The 18558-nt window shown below is 41.4% G+C and overlaps 1 protein-coding gene across 1 annotated transcript in view; it reads left to right on the top strand.

Moving 5' to 3' along the window:
* The window catches only part of Greb1l (GREB1 like retinoic acid receptor coactivator), a 251590-nt gene that overhangs the window by 77782 nt on the left and 155250 nt on the right, over positions 1-18558 (top strand). Inside the window, 1 exon segment of the mRNA XM_038331492.1 lies at positions 6840-6955. The gene's annotated coding sequence lies outside the window, so the exon portion shown is untranslated.

The raw sequence follows: 18558 nt of genomic DNA, 5'->3' as shown, positions 1-18558 counted from the left end.
TACTCCTGGGACAACCTGAGCTGACTCTCTCTCACATTACCTGGCAGAAAGAATACCTCCGTGATACTCGACTATTGTAAATGATGTAGGCAACATTTTCAGAAGTTGTTTTCTGGTGCTGATAAAACTATCTCCATATTCAAAGCTGAGCTGCCTCTACTGTTACCATCACTCCTTACTACGACTTACAGAGTGATCTTACCGTTATGTCTCAGAAATTAAATGTAAAGATTATGGAGATAGGCGCTCCCTTCCCCGGTGTTTATGTGGTGTATATGGGCATAAATACATGTGTACATGGATGTTGAGGCTGGCAAAGATGTCTTTCCTCAGTTGGGCTCCACCTTATTTTTTGAGATAGGATCTCTCATGAAACCAGGAAAGGGCAACAGGGGAAATCTAAGTGCAGCTTGGCAAACCAAGCTTAGAGTTCCTCACAGGAGAACAGCTGCAGTCTCAGGCACTTAAAACATTGAAAAGCCCACACCACATGGGTGACAAACTGAGAAAGCAGTGTCTTTGGAGTGCCCAGTGCAACAAGCAGCAGGCAGCTGTATCACAGAGCAGTACCCTCCTCAGAAATTGTTTACAGCTTATATTAATGCAGAAAGGGTCCTCACAAGTGTTATAAGACCTGTTGTTGTTTGTTGTGTGTTGTCAGTTTGGAGTGCCTTCCTCATTCCTCCAGGAGGAAATGCTTTGATGCACAAGAAACAGCTATCCAACAACTGCCACACTTCTTCTGGCTATTTCATTCTTTATATCTCCTCTTCCTTGATGTTCCCTGAGCCTTGGGGGCTCACATATAGGTGTATGATTGTTTCCCTCCATTTACTGATGAGAATTGGGACACTATGCCACAACAACAAAAACAAGAACGTCTTATTTTCACAGTTCAGCTAGTAAGTATTTATAGTAACTGCCACCCAGTGCAAAAAGAGCATCCTTACATGGCCATGGGTGACAGCAGTGGCAATCCATAATTGAATACAAAAAATATTTAACAGACAAGTGCTCTTCATCCATATTAACAAAACAACAGTAATAGTCTCCCCATTGCACCCTCTAGTCTCCTCAGGCACAGGCTTTTGCCCCAGTTTATGGTACCGAATGTGGGTTCCCTCTTTTGGAAGGCTTCATTCAACCCAATGGGAAAGTGGCTGATTGCTCCCATAACAGTTGTGTCTGCATTGTGCCTCAAGTGTTGACAATGTAACATGAAGGATCCATAACCACGCAGGACCCTCAGTGTCAAATCTTCCCCAGCATCTTGCCTTCCTGCAATATAAAAGCCAGCCAGCAGGAAGGGAACTTCCAGTTTAGCTCTAGCTTGATTTTTCCATGCCCTGCAAACAAAGCAATTAACATCCTCAGAAACAGGGCCTCACCATTTCGTTCTTGTTCGTAAACAACAGCAATAGCAATAATTGTTTTAGATCACCTCATGCACTTTCCTGACCAATCATGAGTAGGAATTTAACCCCTCCTTAGCACTGAGATTTTCTTTCAATAACTTGTCTTCTAACTGTGTCTTTTTCCAACCAAGTCTTTAATGCTGTTCCTACCTCCTATTCTTCCATAGGCTTTTCCAGGACAGTACAAAAACTGTTGAAAGTTAGCATTATATAATAAAACCTTTTTACAGAGGCTAGACAGACTCTCTGAGAGTCCACTACCACCCATTACAAGCAAGTGACTTTGGTCTTAAAAACTCAGCCGCTGAAGGCCTACTAAAAGGAAAATTAACAAGGTCTAATACAGCATGAAAAAAATCTTATTGTGTGTATCAGCTAAGTATTGGGTGTTGTGGTGTGGGTAGGAGTCACTATTTAGTTTGTGTGTATCAGCTAAGTATTGGGTGTTGTGGTGTGGGTAGGAGTCACTATTTAGTTTGTGTGTATCAGCTAAGTATTGGGTGTTGTGGTGTGGGTAGGAGTCACTATTTAGTTTGTGTGTATCAGCTAAGTATTGGGTGTTGTGGTGTGGGTAGGAGTCACTATTTAGTTTGTGTGTATCAGTTAAGCATTGGGTGTTGTGATGTGGGTAGGAGTCGCGATTTAGTTTTTTAATCATCTCAACCATACAGCTTATTTATCTTAGGACACTACATGGCTGCTACACATCTTCCGGCCCCTAAGAAGCTTAGAGAAAGAATCCTGGTCTGGAAAACTGGCCTCTATTCTTAAACTCCATCACACTCTGGGGCACAGTTGTCCTCCCTAGGATAAGTTTCATCTTTGTCACCTATACTTATGTCTCCTAATATTTTTCCTCCTACCCAACTCTCTGGAGAACTGTTTTAGACTTCTCCTCCTCCTGCTGCTCCTCCTCTTCCTTATCCTTCCCTCTCCTCTCCTCCTCTTCCTCTTCTTCTTTTGGTTTTTCAAGACAGGGTTTTTCTGTGTAACAGTCAAAGCCGTCTTGGAGCTCACTTTGTAGTCCAGTCTGGTCTCAAATTCATAGAGATCTCTCTCTCTCTCTCTCTCTCTCTCTCTCTCTCTCTCTCTCTCTCTCTCTCTCTCTCTCTCTCTCTCTCCATTCCTTTTTGCATGCATCTTACATTCTTGATTACATGGTAGCCTCTTATAAACACTCCGAAAAGCCACAGACCTGCTCCAAGGTCCCGAGTTCTTTTTTTTAAGACTCTTGTGAACACACATATCCAGCATGGTGAGCTGGCCATCAAACATTGTCACATGCCCAGTTCCCTCAGTATCGCCTGTCCTTCCTCTTTGGCCTTCTAATCTTAGATATTCATGGGGACACTGGAAAGCAATAACCAGACCATTAAGGACTGATTTCCTCATTCTGCCTTAGAATTCCAGCCTCATTAAGGCCCCATCTTCATTCTAAATTATTGATTTTTCTTTCCTCCATATTATAGGTCTGATCTGAGGGATATCTTTTATCACTTTTCACTTCCCATCAGTTCTAAGTTTGTATATTTCAGAAAGGGCTCATATTTATTCTTTGGAATCTCATACATGCAAACAATATATTCTGATGATATTCACCACCCCCTCCTCTTAACTCCTCCTATATCTACCCTTACCCTATCCCCTCCCAACTTCAGGACTTTTTTTGTAACTCATGAATCCAGTTTGTGATGCCCATGTGCTCATGAGTGTGGGGCCAACCACTGGAATGTGACCAACCTACTGGAGGCTATCCCCCTAAAGAAAACTGACTCTCTTCTCCCTGAAGTCCACTGTTAGTCGCTATTCAGCTGCGGTGGGAGGTCTCTATGCAGGAGTGAACACTGACTGGTTCCTGCGTGCAGTCTCCCTTCATGTCCAGAGGATACTGTTTTGCTCCTTGTGATCCCTGGACCTTAAGGATCCCATTTGTGGCTGAGCACTTCATAGATGCTTATTTCCTACACTTTAACCAGTTGTGAGCTTCTGCATTAGTCACCATCAACTGCACAAACTTCTCTGATGAGCTGAGAGCTGCACTCATCTATGAGCAGAAGGATATGAATTTAGAGGGCCGTTTGATACAGTGTTCGTTTAGTGAAGTAACACTAGTACTCACTCCTAGGCTGAAGACTTTAAGAACCATGAGTTTTTGTCTAGAATTAAAGACCAGGTATTTCCTCCTGTGGAGCAAACTTTAAATCCAACCAGAAAGCAGTTGAGGAAATGGCTCAGCAGTTAAGAGCACTGGCTGTTCTTACAGAGGACCTAGGTTCGATTCCCATCACCCACATATCAGCTCATAACCATCCATAATTCTAATTCTAGGGGATTGTACACCCACTTTGACTTTCCTGGTCATTAGGCATGCAGATAGTGCACAGACCTACATTTGTGGTACATTGCAAAACATTCATACAAAGATAATAAAATAAATAAAACAAATTTTAAAGAGAGCAGTTGGCAACCCCCGTGATATTTATTACACTAGTGTCTCCATGGACACATCTTACCACAGCAGTCATTGCCACAGCAACGATGTGGTTCATGGCAGGGTGAGGTTGTTGGTGACTTTCCCCTCCAGTAGCCTTCATAGCCTTCCTGTACTGTGAAAGCTAGCCAGTGTGGAGCAAATTTGTAGAGAGCCCTTAACACAGATCTAATTTGTACTCCTCTTCATGGTCCACAAGCTTAAGAAACAGCAAACCAACACTGCTATTTCATCCTCCCCATCCTGCCATATCAGAGGTCACACGGGAGATAGCATCTGTGAGTCTTTTTCTGCTGTCATCCTTCCTTTGTGCAGATAAGGTATTCCTGGGCAAGCAGCTCAGCCTCCTCCAAATGTGGCCACATCACTGCCTCCATAATCTTCCTACTGTTGGCCTATACATGCAACTTTCAGGCACTCAGTATGCTCCCCAGCCCAGCAGCCATTCTGGGGTATCCTCATGCTCACATGGTGAACTCCATTCATTAAGGAGGTATGCCACCCCTATTGCTCAGAGGAAGACAACCACCCAAGACTGTTCCCAAGGATGCTCTACTCTGACAGCTCAGCCTTGATTACATACATTTTACCCATAATAGAGGCCACACAACTGCTACTATGATATGCCACTGTGATATAACATACCACTTGGAAAAGGTGCCATATTGTGATTGTCTCTGAGGAGGCTTCAACTGAGAAGGCTTAACCTCAGTTTTACATCCTGTTACCCATAGCACAGGCCATGCACTGGTCCTCTCAGACTCATCTTTGGGTCTGTTAATCCCTATTGGGTACCAGTTGTATACTTTTCCTGGGGAGTCTATTTCTGTTGACCCAGATAGAACAACAAACAAGGAAACTATTCTATCCAAGGCAAGCTTGCTGAGTCAGTGAAGTCACTGGGGTTGCTTTAGGAGCATGGGAAGCTCAGGCAGATGTATCAGCTAGAGCGTACCCTATCATGGATGAGGGCTCAAGAAAGCTGAGTCCCTGGAGTTCCCTGGACAACTTGTAGCAGGCAACTATACTGCTGGAGAATCCCATCTTTCCCAGTAATTTTACATGACTTAAATAACATCAGGGAAGGACCTTGTGAGCTTTCTAAGTGTTGAGTGTACCATGAGCCACCAAACCCTCCCTGATATCCCTCCCCAGCTTCCATCCCTCCAGAAAGGAATGTTTCTAGTATACAGCATAGCTGTGATCAAAATATACAATTTGAACCTGATTTTTTTTAAAAAAGGAAAAAACAGAGATATAATGCTAATTATGAAGGTGAAAACTCAGAAGTATTATTATCAACTAAAATCAGGTGTGGAAGCAAAGAATGCAAAGACAGCAAACAATAGACGTATGCTGAACTTACTAGTGTTCAGCAGTAAGTAGATAACATAATGTAAAATATAACCTACAATCCTAAATTACAAACGAACTGGGCATGATGCTGCACGCCTTTAATCCCAGCTCTCAAGAGGCAGAAGCAGGCAGATCTCTGAGTTTGAGACCAGCCCAGTCTACAGAGTGAGTTCCAGAACTGCAAGGGCCACTTAGAGAGACCCTGTCTCAAGAAAACAAGTTGCAAACAAAATACTTCAAAGTTAGCACTAGAAATATATCCAGAAATCAACCATAGCTCACCTAGTAAAATTTAAAAACACCACTACCAATGATAGTAAGGAAGTAATAAAAGTAAAACATAACATAAAATATCATATAATTCATTCAATCATTTTTAAGTTTCTACTTAAAAAGTTCCTACTGTGTGCCAGGCATCGTTATAGGTATTGACCTATTTAATCCTCATGATAATTACTGAATATTGACTGATCCACAGATTAAAAGGTAGAGCCACAGCAAGACTTTGAAACTTACTTCCCCATCTTCCAGCTCAAATCCAAGCAGTAGAGTGCCTGATTGCATGCATAACCACCGTACAACACAATCTTATATACAACTGTAGCAGCATTCAGACAAACACTTATTTAGTACATCATTTAGTAAAAAATAGAATGAAAATAGATGAATTGAGCAATGTGCTGAAGAAGTTAAAATTATAGCAGTAATATAAGCCTAGGGAAGACAGAACAAAGTGATTAATACAAGTAAAAACAGATCCAGAGAGTGAGGAAGAATGAAAGAACTTTAGGTCATCTAATTAGAAAGGAAGAAAAGCAGAATAAGAAATGCCAATGAGGAAGTGATGCAAAACTCAAAAGGGGGCTGCTTACCTGAACGGTGGGCAGGCTGGGCATAGCAATCAGAGTGTGGGTGGTGGAGGCAGATGCTCAACACTACCCTAGGCTACATAATGAAACTCTATCTCAGAAAAGAAGAGTCCTAGAAGATGCTCCTGGCTAACCATATACATAAGTTCTAGAATATAAATAAAAATAGAACAGTGTTTTAGGGAAACTGACCTCAGAAAATAATATAGATTCACCAATTTTAATAAATTAAACAAAAAATATGAGCCACTTCTCCAAACAACAACTCCAGATGTTTACAGGGGGGGGCAATTTTATTAAACTTCTGAGCAGCAAAATTTTCAGTTCTATTTAAAACTGAAAGAAAGTCGTCCTGGAAGCCCCTTTGTGTGGCTGTGGTGACATGGTTAGCGAGTCTCAACAAAGGTTGTGCAAAGCAGCTTTGGAGAACAGGGAAATGTTAGGAAAGAACATTTACCAAGAACAATACCATTACCAAGTAGGGCTTATTCTAGGAACTCTAAAATTGCCCAAATAATTTTCTACATTAATGGAAAAAGAACATGATCATCTCCATAGATACAAAACTGCTTTTTGTAAAAAGCTTAAGATTGAGGGGGAGGGGAGAGAAAGAGAGAGAATCCATCCCAAAACAAGCATCACTGAACATTGACAAGAAACGTTCACCATAAGGATGTTCAAATTAGTATTTTTCTCCCCTTTTCTTAGAAGTCTCGTGGACACAATTTAGGAAAGAGAGGAGCAGATACACAACCCCAGTGCTACAAGACACCTGAAACTTAAGTTACATAAATGTCCGAAGAAGCGTGCCAAACACAGTGAAGGTAAGACCAGGGTCTACTTGGGCCTACTGAGGCAGAGAGGATGCCTTGCTCTGTAGGTTTGAGCCAAGTTGGCAGTACAGTTCTCAAAGTCAGTAGAGAGCTTGGGAGCAAATTTTTAAGTTTGAAAATAAAACAATATTGATTACTTCAATACATAGCGATTAAAACTGTAGGGCAATGTAATTTGAAGTCAAAACATAAAAATAAACTGAACAAATAGTGGTGACTTCACAGACAACAGGTTTGTTACCTTAGTTTTCACAGGGCTTCTCCATCAAACAGCCACAGAAGGAACGAGAAATGGGAAAAGAGTGGCTGCCATTTCACAGAAAGGAACATACTGGCTTGATTTTTAGCTTTCTTTGTGGTGGTTTTGATGAACTTTGGGCCTGGTGAGCTCTTTATCAGCTAGTCCACAGAAGGCTCTTCAAAATAAAAGAAACAGAAATCAAAACTGCACTGAGCTACAGTTTTCCTCGGAATAAACAGTCTGCGTTCTAAATGTTACAATAACATTTCCTGGTGAAGGTGAGGTAAAACGTGCACTAAGATACATTGTTGGTGGGAAAATGAATTTTTTTATTTTGGTTTTTCGAGACAGGGTTTCTCTGTGGCTTTGGAGCCTGTCCTGGAACTCGCTCCGTAGACCAGGCTGGTCTCGAACTCACAGAGATCTGCCTGCCTCTGCCTCCCGAGTGCTGGGATTAAAGGCGTGTGCCACCATCGCCCGGCGGAAAATGAAATTTTTATGGAGAACAGTTGTGGGACGTAGACGCTAAACACAGTCTCCTGCATGCCTGTAATCTCAGTGATGCTGGGGACAGAGGTAGGACGGTCTCTGGGGCTGACTGGCTGCTAGCCTAGCCAAAATTCATGAGCTTAAGGTTCAGGGAGAGACTTGCTTCAGAAGAATAAGACAGAGTGATAGAGAGGATACCCAGTGCCTTCTGGGGCCTCTGCATGTGTATGCAGGTGATCACACACATGCACACAATCACACATACATGCAGCACACACATACATAAGCTAAGTATTCAGTACTACCCTATTAAACCAATGGAATATTATGTCATAATGAAAGAATACGAGCATTCCCCCATATTTTGATATGTAAAATTTTTCCAGATATATTATAAAGTCAAAAATATAAGATACAGAGGAATGTGTATATGTTAAAGCTTTTATTTGGCATTACTCCTATATATTAGTATTATAAATAAACATCATTTTATTGAAGGTTAAGCAACAAAAACTAATGATAGTACTTGTCTCTCAGGAGAGGTACTGAGTAGAAAAACTGACTTGTAGGGTATGTATGTATATTCTGCCTACCAAAATATTAATTCTAAAATAAATATTTTAAATTATATGTATATATCCCACCTCATTAAGGAATAAAGAGCTCCTGATTTTTCCAAAGAATCATGAATATATAGAGTACTTGAGTTTTAAAACATCTCTAGATTTTTATTAAGTGTTCAGTTCTTTAGAAAATCTTTCAGATTTACTTATTTTATGATTTTATATACATTAGTATTTTGCCTACATGTATGTCTGTGTACCACATATGTATTTTGCCTGGTACCATGAAGGTCAGGAGAGGGCTTCGGATCCCTAGAATAGGAGTGACAGGTTGTGGGTCCTGGGAACCAAACCCAGGTTCTCTGTGCTGTGCTTTCTTAACTGATGAGCCATCTCTCCAGCCCAAGTGGTCAGCTTTTTGTTTGTTATCTGTATTTTGGATTTTGGGGGTTTTGTTTGTTTGTTTGTTTTTTTGAAGACACATTTCTCTATTTATCCCTGGCTGGCCTATGCTCTGTAGACCAGGCTGACCTTGAACTCTCCTGCCTCTGTCTCCTGAGTGCTGGGGTTTAAGACGTGCACCACCATTCCTGACTTAAGTGTTCAGGTTTAAACATTTTAAAGTAAATGTTTTTAGCAATTCTCTCTGGGGTAGATTATTAATTGCTTAAAAGCTTGCCTTTTTCTTGATGACTTAGGTTATTTTTGTCCCATTAGCTTTGGGACAGGCTGTAGATTGTAGACGGAACTGTCTAGACTAGACTAGGTCTGGGCTGTTGTAATTCCAGCTTCTTCCTTCCCTGTCTTTACTGTTAGTAAGTTGGAGAGGTTCATTGAGAAGTAAAGCTACTTACTTACCAAATATTCTCAAATGGATGAGTGTTTCTGTAAATAATGGCACATTCTGTGATTAACATAGCAAGGTGTATTTCCCATTCACTGTCTGGAAGTCCCTAGAGAGTAAAACGGGACCTGAGATGTGGTCCATGGTGTCAGGCTCATTCTCTTTCCTTTTTCCATGTTCCCAGAGATACTTTGGGCTCAAGAAAGCTGCTTAAGCTCCAAGCATTTGTTGTCTGAGTTTCTGTCCTGCCTGGTTCCTGCAGTCATTAAGTCCCCAAAAAAATCATGCAGAAGTCTCCACTTGTTATAAACTGATTGGCCTAGTATCTCAGGCTTCTTATTAACTCTTACAACTTATGTTAGCCCATTATTATTATCTATGTTAGCCACATGGCTTAGTACCTTTTTCAGAGAGGCAGTCACATCTTGCTTCTTCTGTGGCTGGGTCAGGACTGCAGAGGAATGGGCTTCCTTCTTTCCAGAATTCTCCTGTTCTCCTTGACCTGCCTCTACTTCCTGTCTGGTTGTCCCGCCTATACTTCCTGCCTGGTTACTGGCCAATCAGTGTTTATTTAAAATATAATTGACAGAATAGAGACATTTGTCCCACACCAAGCATCCTCTCTTGTCCTCACTCACTATCAGCACTCATCTTAGATCCTTGCTATAGTGAATGTGCTGGATAGCCAGAGAGCTGCTTTTCCTCAATAGACCACATTCATTTTGTTTACTTTTCATTACTTCAATTGTTCATACAAATCAGCCCTGAGACCAAAACTGCTATGGTCTCTAAAGTTCCTTTCAACTGGGACCTCTGACTATGGAACTCATCAATAAAGCAGGTCTTCCCACCTAGAAACTCCCCCAGCAATAAACCCAAGTGTCTGAGCCTGTTGTTCTCGCCTCCTCTGCTGCCCTTGCTCTGTCTCACACCATTTGGCACATGTGGCCTTTTGGCAGACGTCTGCTTTTCTTTATTTTTCTTTTTTCACCTAGCTGTCCCATACCAAAACAGTAGTTTAGCCACACACACAAAAAAAAATCCATCAAGCCATTTGTTTTATGAAATCAACCACACTAATTAACAACTGTTGCAGAAGTAGTGAAGAATATGGGGTCGTTTTGGAGGGAGGAAATAAAAGACAATTTTATTTAAAACAATTTGAAAAGTGTTGACTTCCTCTTTTGATCTATACTTTAGTTCCCTCCTGGGGGGTCCAGGTGTCAGTAAGGCAACTCTTCCCCTCTAAATTAACGTTGTGATATTTGTTGGAATGTTCAATCTAGAAACTTCCCAGTTACCCAGCATCCCCCTCCAAGCTCATGTCCCCATCCTCAACCCTGATGCTCTGAGAGCCTGTGGGAAGGGAAGTCATTCCCGCTGTACAGTAGGGTCTTGCACACGTGCTGATACGTGGCAGCTTGAGTAACAAATGAAACAGTGAAATAACAAGATGACGTGTGCTCTCTGTAACCCTTGCTTTCCGGGATACACCGATGATAAGGAAACTGGATGGTTTGATAAGGAAACTGGATGGTGCAGGAGACCTACCTGAGAGGCAGCAGACATGCGTGGTCTGCTGGAGTTCACGCCAAGTTCCGAGGGACAGGCTGTTTCCATTCCTCACGTTACCCTGCTCTGCTTGGCTGTTTGTTGGTTCCGCCTGATTTCCCTATGCTTTCTTCTTGATTGATTAGGGAGCCATGTAGTTCAAGTTGGAGAACCTGCTCCTTTCTCAACACTGAAAGCTATGTTATGTACTTTGTATATACTTGTGGCTCACCTCAATCTCTAGTAATAAAATGGGAAGTGAAACTAAGAGAAATGTGTAAACAGGATCAGAGGATCAGTTATGCACAGCTAGTTATGCACATAGTTTTATGTTTAACCCTTCCAACCACACTTTGATGGATAGACACCATTATTATTATTATTATTATCCCTATTTTATAGGCAAGTAAAGTGAAGCAAAGAGAATCCAAGTGTACCCTTGAGATGGGAGCGCTAGGATCCAGCTACCATGTAGTATTACTGCAAATTGGCACAATACTCTAATAAAGCACATCCAAACCAACTCTTGCTAGTCAGCCCAGAACTAGCACTTAAGGCTGAGGCAGAAGGATTGATGTGAGTTTGAGTTCCAGGCCAGCGGGGGTTATTACATAGACAGGATCCGTTCCAACAGCAAAAACATTTATTCCGTGTTAAGAAGAAATCTCTAAGGGTCAGAGAATGAAGTGTTTTGCCTTGATTTTTGTATGAGTTCTGGTGGGTTTTCTTGCCAAGGTTTTAACTCCAAGATTATTGAAAGCAACATGTTCTTTTAGGACTTGGCCTTTAATCTCAAGGACTCGGTTGTTTTTCCATATACTGTGTCTCGGAAGATTTTCCTGTTCCCGTCCCAGATTTACACACATGGCCTTGGACACAGCTAAAACCCTGTTGCTCAAGTTTCCACCTAGCTCGGTCCAGCTAGTAAGTGTTTATTGTTCTCCTTGATTAAATGCTGCCCTGTGCATAATGGACAAACCAAAATGATAAGGGTTGGTTCCTGCCCCTACCACCGCCCCTACCGCTGCCCCTACCCACTGCCCCACCAAAGAAAAACAATCCCCCACAATCCTGGTAGGAAGGCAAGCTATTTACAAAAGAACAATTAACCCACAATGGAGCTGTTGGTGACCAGAGCCCCTGGGAGCTTTCTGGCCCTGGCTGGGGCAGGCATGCCCCTCCCCCACTATGTACTAGGGCTTGTGCAGGCATCTTTTAGCTAGCCCTCTCTCCTGCTTTTACTACCAGCTCATCACTATTAACTTCTGCTTCTCAAATCTAATTTCTGAAGTATAGCCTTCAATACAACTAATCTGATTTCTTTAGTGACAGGGTTTTTCTGCATCTAGAGTTTCCTAGCTCTTCATACCTTTGTAATTTAAGAAAAACTGAAACCAAGTTACCCATCGAATGACACATGGGCCCTAGTTGTAGATTAGCTGTCAATTGGCTCTCTTGTTGAGGAGACAATTCTGTTGGAGAGGAAGACCCACATGAGGCAGGAAATGACAGTCTGTCCTTTAGTTATGTCAAGGAGAGCACCGAGGAGCTGAGTCCCTGGCCTGTGAGAGTTGCCCTCAGTATTTGGGAATTGGAAGGGTAAGCAAATGTTTTCAGTGTCCAGAACTGAGTTGTCAAGGTTACTGTGGTGCAAACAGAATGTATGGTGTCAGTGTGTCCTGGTGTCTGGGCTCAAGTGGCCTTTCTTGGCATCTATAAAGAATACAGGGCTGTTGTAATCTCTTCTGCTGATACTGGGGGTGCTCTTTCAGCAGTTTAGTGAAACGTCTCATTCTGTTTCTATTTTGTGGTCATTGCTTTGAAACTAAGCTGAGCCTGCATTCTCTGGATCTTTGCCCAGAGTGCTTTGCTCCTGTATTTGAAACTGACCTACATTGCCCTGATTCATTAGTCCCACCCAAGGAAGCAGCAGAAACTCCAAGGGAATGCAGAGGGCTTTCAAATTTCCTTTATAGGTGGCACTAAAAGCACAAAGACATAACTACATCTCTCCCTCTAAAAACAAATCACTATGATGAAAGTGAAAAAAAGGGTTCAGATGAGCACTTTGTTCTGTAACCTAGCCAGAACACTGCAACCCTTTCCACAGAGAGCTGCAGTGGGGGTGTGAGGTAGTAAATGATGACTGGAATTTTCCAAGGTTGTAATATTAGACCAGTATCAAGCTTTTCTTCTTTTAGATGGATTCTTCATGGATATACAGTACAGAATCCCGTACATTCATTTATACAGAAACTGTTCCATCTTTGAGAATGTCCTTTTTTATAAGTGGACATTAGTCTAATTTATCTGCAGAGTCTTTATCTGGCTTCAAAACTCAGTGCCTTGTCATTAGTGAACTTCTCGCAGGAGTTTTAGTCAAGTCTGGCACTCAATGGTTGAATTGGTGGCCATTATATTTGTTTAACTGCTGTAAAGTAACTTTGCAACAATGGCTTCTGCACTTAAATAGGCCTGCAGAGCATCAGAGCCCTATCAGTCACGCAGAGAGCTCTCTCCGGTGCCTCCTTTGACAGACAATTCTGCTGATGTGAGTATTCAAAAAGAAGAGCAGATGATGGATTTGTGAGGAAATCGGAGAAATCCTTTTAACAAATTTCTTTGTCATAGTGTCACAAGATTAATTATGCTCATGTGAGAACAACTTTCTCATTGGCTGAAAAGAGACATTATCCTTCTGACTCTGATGGAAGACTTTCAGAGAAAGGGACTTAAAGATCTCTGCTAATCTGAACTCTTACTCTGTTGTCTTTGAGGACTTTTCGAAGACACTTGGATTGCATCGTGACATTGTGATGGTCAGGAAGTCATTCTGTTTCAGGCAGCCCCTCCTGTTCTTCCTCTCCTGTAGTCCTCAAGGTCTGACTGCCTGGGTTTGTGCATCAGCTTTGAAAATGCCCTAGCCATAGGAGACGGCTTGTTCCCAGCCAGAAGTGCATCCTATAGTAGAAGAGACATTGTGTGCTACTAAAAACTGACAGCAGATCAGAACGCACAATTTTAAATAAAGCAGATAATTTTATGACTTAAGATATCTGTTTTAAAATTCAATTTTTATTTTTAATCCAGTTGAGACAGGTACAACATTGAAGATGTACACATTCCTCACAGGTACAACATTGAAGATGTACACATTCCTCACAGGTACAACATTGAAGATGTACACATTCCTCACAGGTACAACATTGAAGATGTACACATTCCTCACAGGTACAACATTGAAGATGTACACATTCCTCACAGGTACAACATTGAAGATGTACACATTCCTCACAGGTACAACATTGAAGATGTACACATTCCTCACAGGTACAACATTGAAGATGTACACATTCCTCACAGGTACAACATTGAAGATGTACACATTCCTCACAGGTACAACATTGAAGATGTACACATTCCTCACAGGTACAACATTGAAGATGTACACATTCCTCACAGGTACAACATTGAAGATGTACACATTCCTCACAGGTACAACATTGAAGATGTACACATTCCTCACAGGTACAACATTGAAGATGTACACATTCCTCACAGGTACAACATTGAAGATGTACACATTCCTCACAGGCACTCTGAGCACTTTTACTCAGAATAACCTTTGACATTTAGAGATAGAATACAGGGAGTAAAACAAATACAATGAAGTTTTGTCAAATGAATTTCTTTTTCAGGTATCTGAACCTCAAATTTCAAAAACAGAATAGGGGGCTGGAGAGATGGCTCAGTGGTTAAGAGCATTGCCTGCTCTTCCAAAGGTCCTGAGTTCAATTCCCAGCAACCACATGGTGGCTCATCTGTAATGAGGTCTGGTGCCCTCTTCTGGCCAGCAGACATACACACAGACAGAATATTGTGTACATAATAAATAAATAAATTTAAAAAAAAAACAGAATAGTCATTTTAGTTAAAAACAAACAGCAACAAAACCCCAAAACTTCCTAAATGCGTTGGTTTTACTCTGCCCTTTTTTTTTTAATTTTTTCAATACAGGGTTTTTCCTGGAACTCACTCACTAGGCTGTTCTTGAACTCACAGAGATCCACCTGCCTCTTTTTCCCTAGTGCTGGGATTAAAGGCATGTGCCACCACTGCCCGACTGTACTCTGCCTTTTAAATGATGCATACTAGCTGACTCGGGGTCTATTGAACAGAAAGAAATAAAACAATGTCTTTGGGGACATACTTAGTAGAAGGTTACTTGTCTCTACACTATTGTCAGATTTCTATAAAAGAAGAAGAGAGGATGAAAAGAAGTCTTTTTCTGCTGGGTGAATTATCACTTCTAGAACTTGTCATTGCAAACTGCCATTTTGTTTTTTATATAAAGGAGAGCCTACATCTGCAGTAAAACCAGTTTCATTTCTTGGCTTAGAAAATCATCCATTTTTCTCTTCTATCCAAGTATTTACATAGGTAGTTGAGCATTCCCAACACTCAAATGTTTGTAAAAAGTAGTATGTGTAAGCACACACACAACTAGGATTATGTACTAGAATATTCAGTAATAGCACAGTGTCTATTATTTTAGTGACTCTTAGTATAGGACACCAGTCATATGCTTTTCTACTAGGTCTGAGATTAGATTTTCAGTAACTTACTGCTTTAGACACTTCTACCCTGTCTTTTCTGGAGCCCTGGTAGTTTGAAGTACAAATTAACTATCTTGTTACACAGGAAACAGTCGTTAAGATAGATTTAATATTAGCTAATATTAATAATAGTTTTGTAGTTAATTATAACATTCATATGGTCAGATTCAGGGTGTGTGTGTGTGTGTGTGTGTGTGTGTGTGTGTGTGTAGATCAAAGGTCCATGTCAGGTGTCTTTTTCAATTGCTCTCCACCATTCTTTTGAGATAGGGTCTCTTTCAGAACCTGGAGTTGAGCAATTGGCCAGTCCCAGTAGATCCACCTGGGTCCATCCCTACTATCCTAGGATTACAGAGCTGTGAATCTAACACATAAAAGCCTGGCTTTTTTATGTCAGTGCTGAGAATCTGAACTTGGGTCTTCATGCTTGTAGCTGACACTCCACTGAGCCATTTCCCCAGGCCAGAGAGTGTTTACATAGCCAAGATCAATCGAGAAGTTTTTTTGTTTTCTTGTTTGTTTGCCTTTGAGATAAACTTGTGCTGTGTTGCTCTGGCTGACTTGGATCTCCTCCAGCTTCAGCCTCCCCGAGAAACTGGGTAGTGTCACCTGGATGCCTGGCTGAGCGCCTTACTTCACATCTGATAGAAATAATTAGGTTAATAAACTTCAGCACTTGAGTTTTGAAAAACATCAGAACTTTAATTACTTTCCATTCTAGTTTTGAATGTTTGAAGATAATAAACCAAAGTGATAATTTTCATGAAATATGCCACAACTTTTTAAAATTTAATTGCAGAAAAAGTGAAAGTCCAGGGGTCAATGGCTGCCCTCCCCCCTCCACTTTCCTTTATCAAGAGGGGACGTGATAGTTCTGTTAAAGGAAAAACACCCCATTATATTCCTCTTGTACTGTCCTTTAGCTGACCTTTGAGAGGACTGCAATGAAAACTGAAGATAATTCATCTGGATGACATAGAACATGTGAAGAAGAGACAGTTTACTAATTAATAAAAATACAGCCAGTTAGAGAAAATGTTTCTCTTTGTCTTCCTGACCCTGCTTTCAAAAGCCAGCGGTCAATTCCTTGCCCACCAGCTGAACAGACTCAATAGATGAGCACTTGGGTTTTCTCCTTTCTAAACCCTTGCTGAGTTTTTGCCACTACATAAAAGTGGTCATTTGTACCTAAAATACCTTACGCCATTAATCTTGGTGATGGTGTCCTCATGTCCCTGTGATAAACAGGACATTGCATTTTTAGATGGGTGTATAATGTGTTATGGGTGGGGAAGGTAATTTAATAATTTGTAAACTGGACTGTTTAATAATTAATACCTAATTGAAATACTGGTAATTGGTGTGTCTTAAATTCAGGACAGTGTGCTTTATTTTATGTTACTCAGTAGCATATAATACCTTCAGCATTAGAGGAACGTTTCCATATTGGTTTATAAAGTTTTTAAAGATTCTGTGAGAGCCGGGCGGTGGTGGTGCATGCCTTTAATCCCAGCAATCGGGAGGCAGAGGCAGGCGAATCTGTGAGTTCGAGGCCAGCCTGGTCTACAAGAGCTAGTTCCAGGACAGGCTCTAGAAACTACAGGGAAACCCTGTCTCGAAAAACCAAAAAAAAAAAAAAAAAGATTCTGTGAGTCTCTGAACATATACCAAGAAAGAAATGATGTTTTCTTTAGTGACTTGAAGTATGAAAGGCCTATCACTTGGCTGCTTTGTCACAGTGATTAAAAAGGAAAACAAGCTAACTTAAAATGGGAGGGCTTCTCAGCTACTGGCTGTGGGAGTGAGTCATTTTAAGACCTTGACTGTTTGCAGTCCCTGTAGTATGTTTTGTGTTTCATAAAATAATCTCCTTAGTATGTTATTCTCCATCTGAACAGGGTGAGAATGTGAGAAGAGCAAAGCTACATTGACCTCTCCCGAGTCCCATGATTTGCAGGACTACAGGCGAAATGTAATCATTAGTGCCTTGCTACCTTTTAGATCCTCTGAAAACCACATTTGCCCACTTTGCTTGTGAAGAGGGGAGTAATTACTGAACATTTTGAGATGGCAAGCAGCCGGCTTTCTTTCTAGCAGAAACAGTGTTTGGCTCTTCAGATGTGCTGCGCAGCTTCCTCTCCTGGGAGCTTACATGCTTGCCTCCCTGTACCTGGCTGTGTGTGTCTGCAGTCCTCTCCCTGCAGCTGACTCCTGCAGCCAGCAAAGCAAATAACACCCTTAGCACATAGAAGCATCACATGACAGTAAACCCAGCCTCGCTCTCATCTCTCAGCCATACAGCAAGAGGATCCTTGACGATAATGTAGTCAGAAAATGTGAGTAAACAAATGAATCTGGCTGTGCCCTTCCACTGAGTGAGGTAATGTTTATTTATATATTTATTCCTGTGTCACTCAGGGTGACTAAATTTTCAGTGTATTCATTCAGTGATATCTTGTATGGCTTACAGTAACTTGGCAGCACCGGACAGGCAGTAATGCCATGGTTTCTAATGCACACTACTTGCAATCAACATTTATCTTTGCGTCCTCCCCATATGTCTTTCTACTCTCGCTTCTACCCTTCTGTGCTGCTGGACCACTTTCCTCAGCTCCTGTCATTTCCACTGTCTCCTTCTCTAGAAAAGCACTTTAGTATCGAGTGCTGAGTAATACTGTCAGTTTTCTACTCAGTCTTCCCATGAATAAGGATACCTAGTGTCTTGTAAAGCGTCCTCTACTTCAGAATTCCAGACGTGATGCTTCTTATACTGCTGAACAGTCTACTGATGCCCCTAGGAACATGTGCCTTTAATGTAAAGCCAGATTTAATTATGACCCCTGAGCGAGCTTGAACATCACGTCTTATCCAGTAACATACAAAATGCTTGATCTCGTGAATCTGTTTGAACTCTCCTGCTGTTTGTTTTTCCCATGCCAATGGGTTGCTTTAGGTTTTACGGCTGAAACTCTAGTTAATGGTGTTTAATGCCCAGTTCCCTACCAGGGAGGAAACAGTAAGGCCAACTGTCACAGGCTAGTAAGAAACGTGGACCAGGAGTTACTGATGCTAGTGCTCAGTGGCCTTAGTGAGTCTCCTGTGCTCCTGGGACCTCCTCTTCAGAACTCTGAACGGAATCAAGGAGTGGCAAGAGCCTTAGCAAGCACTGTAGGTTAAACATACCCCCATTTTCTCACGCTTTAGACCAAGGCAATTGGGAAGTCTATTATTTTCATAAGTTTTTCTTTGACCAACCTAAGATTATCATGCTTTTATGAAGTGCTGCACCC

This window comes from Arvicola amphibius, chromosome 5, assembly GCF_903992535.2.
Source record: "Arvicola amphibius chromosome 5, mArvAmp1.2, whole genome shotgun sequence".
In the NCBI taxonomy this organism is placed as follows: Eukaryota; Metazoa; Chordata; class Mammalia; order Rodentia; family Cricetidae; genus Arvicola; species Arvicola amphibius.
This window is presented reverse-complemented; position numbering and strand designations above follow the sequence as displayed.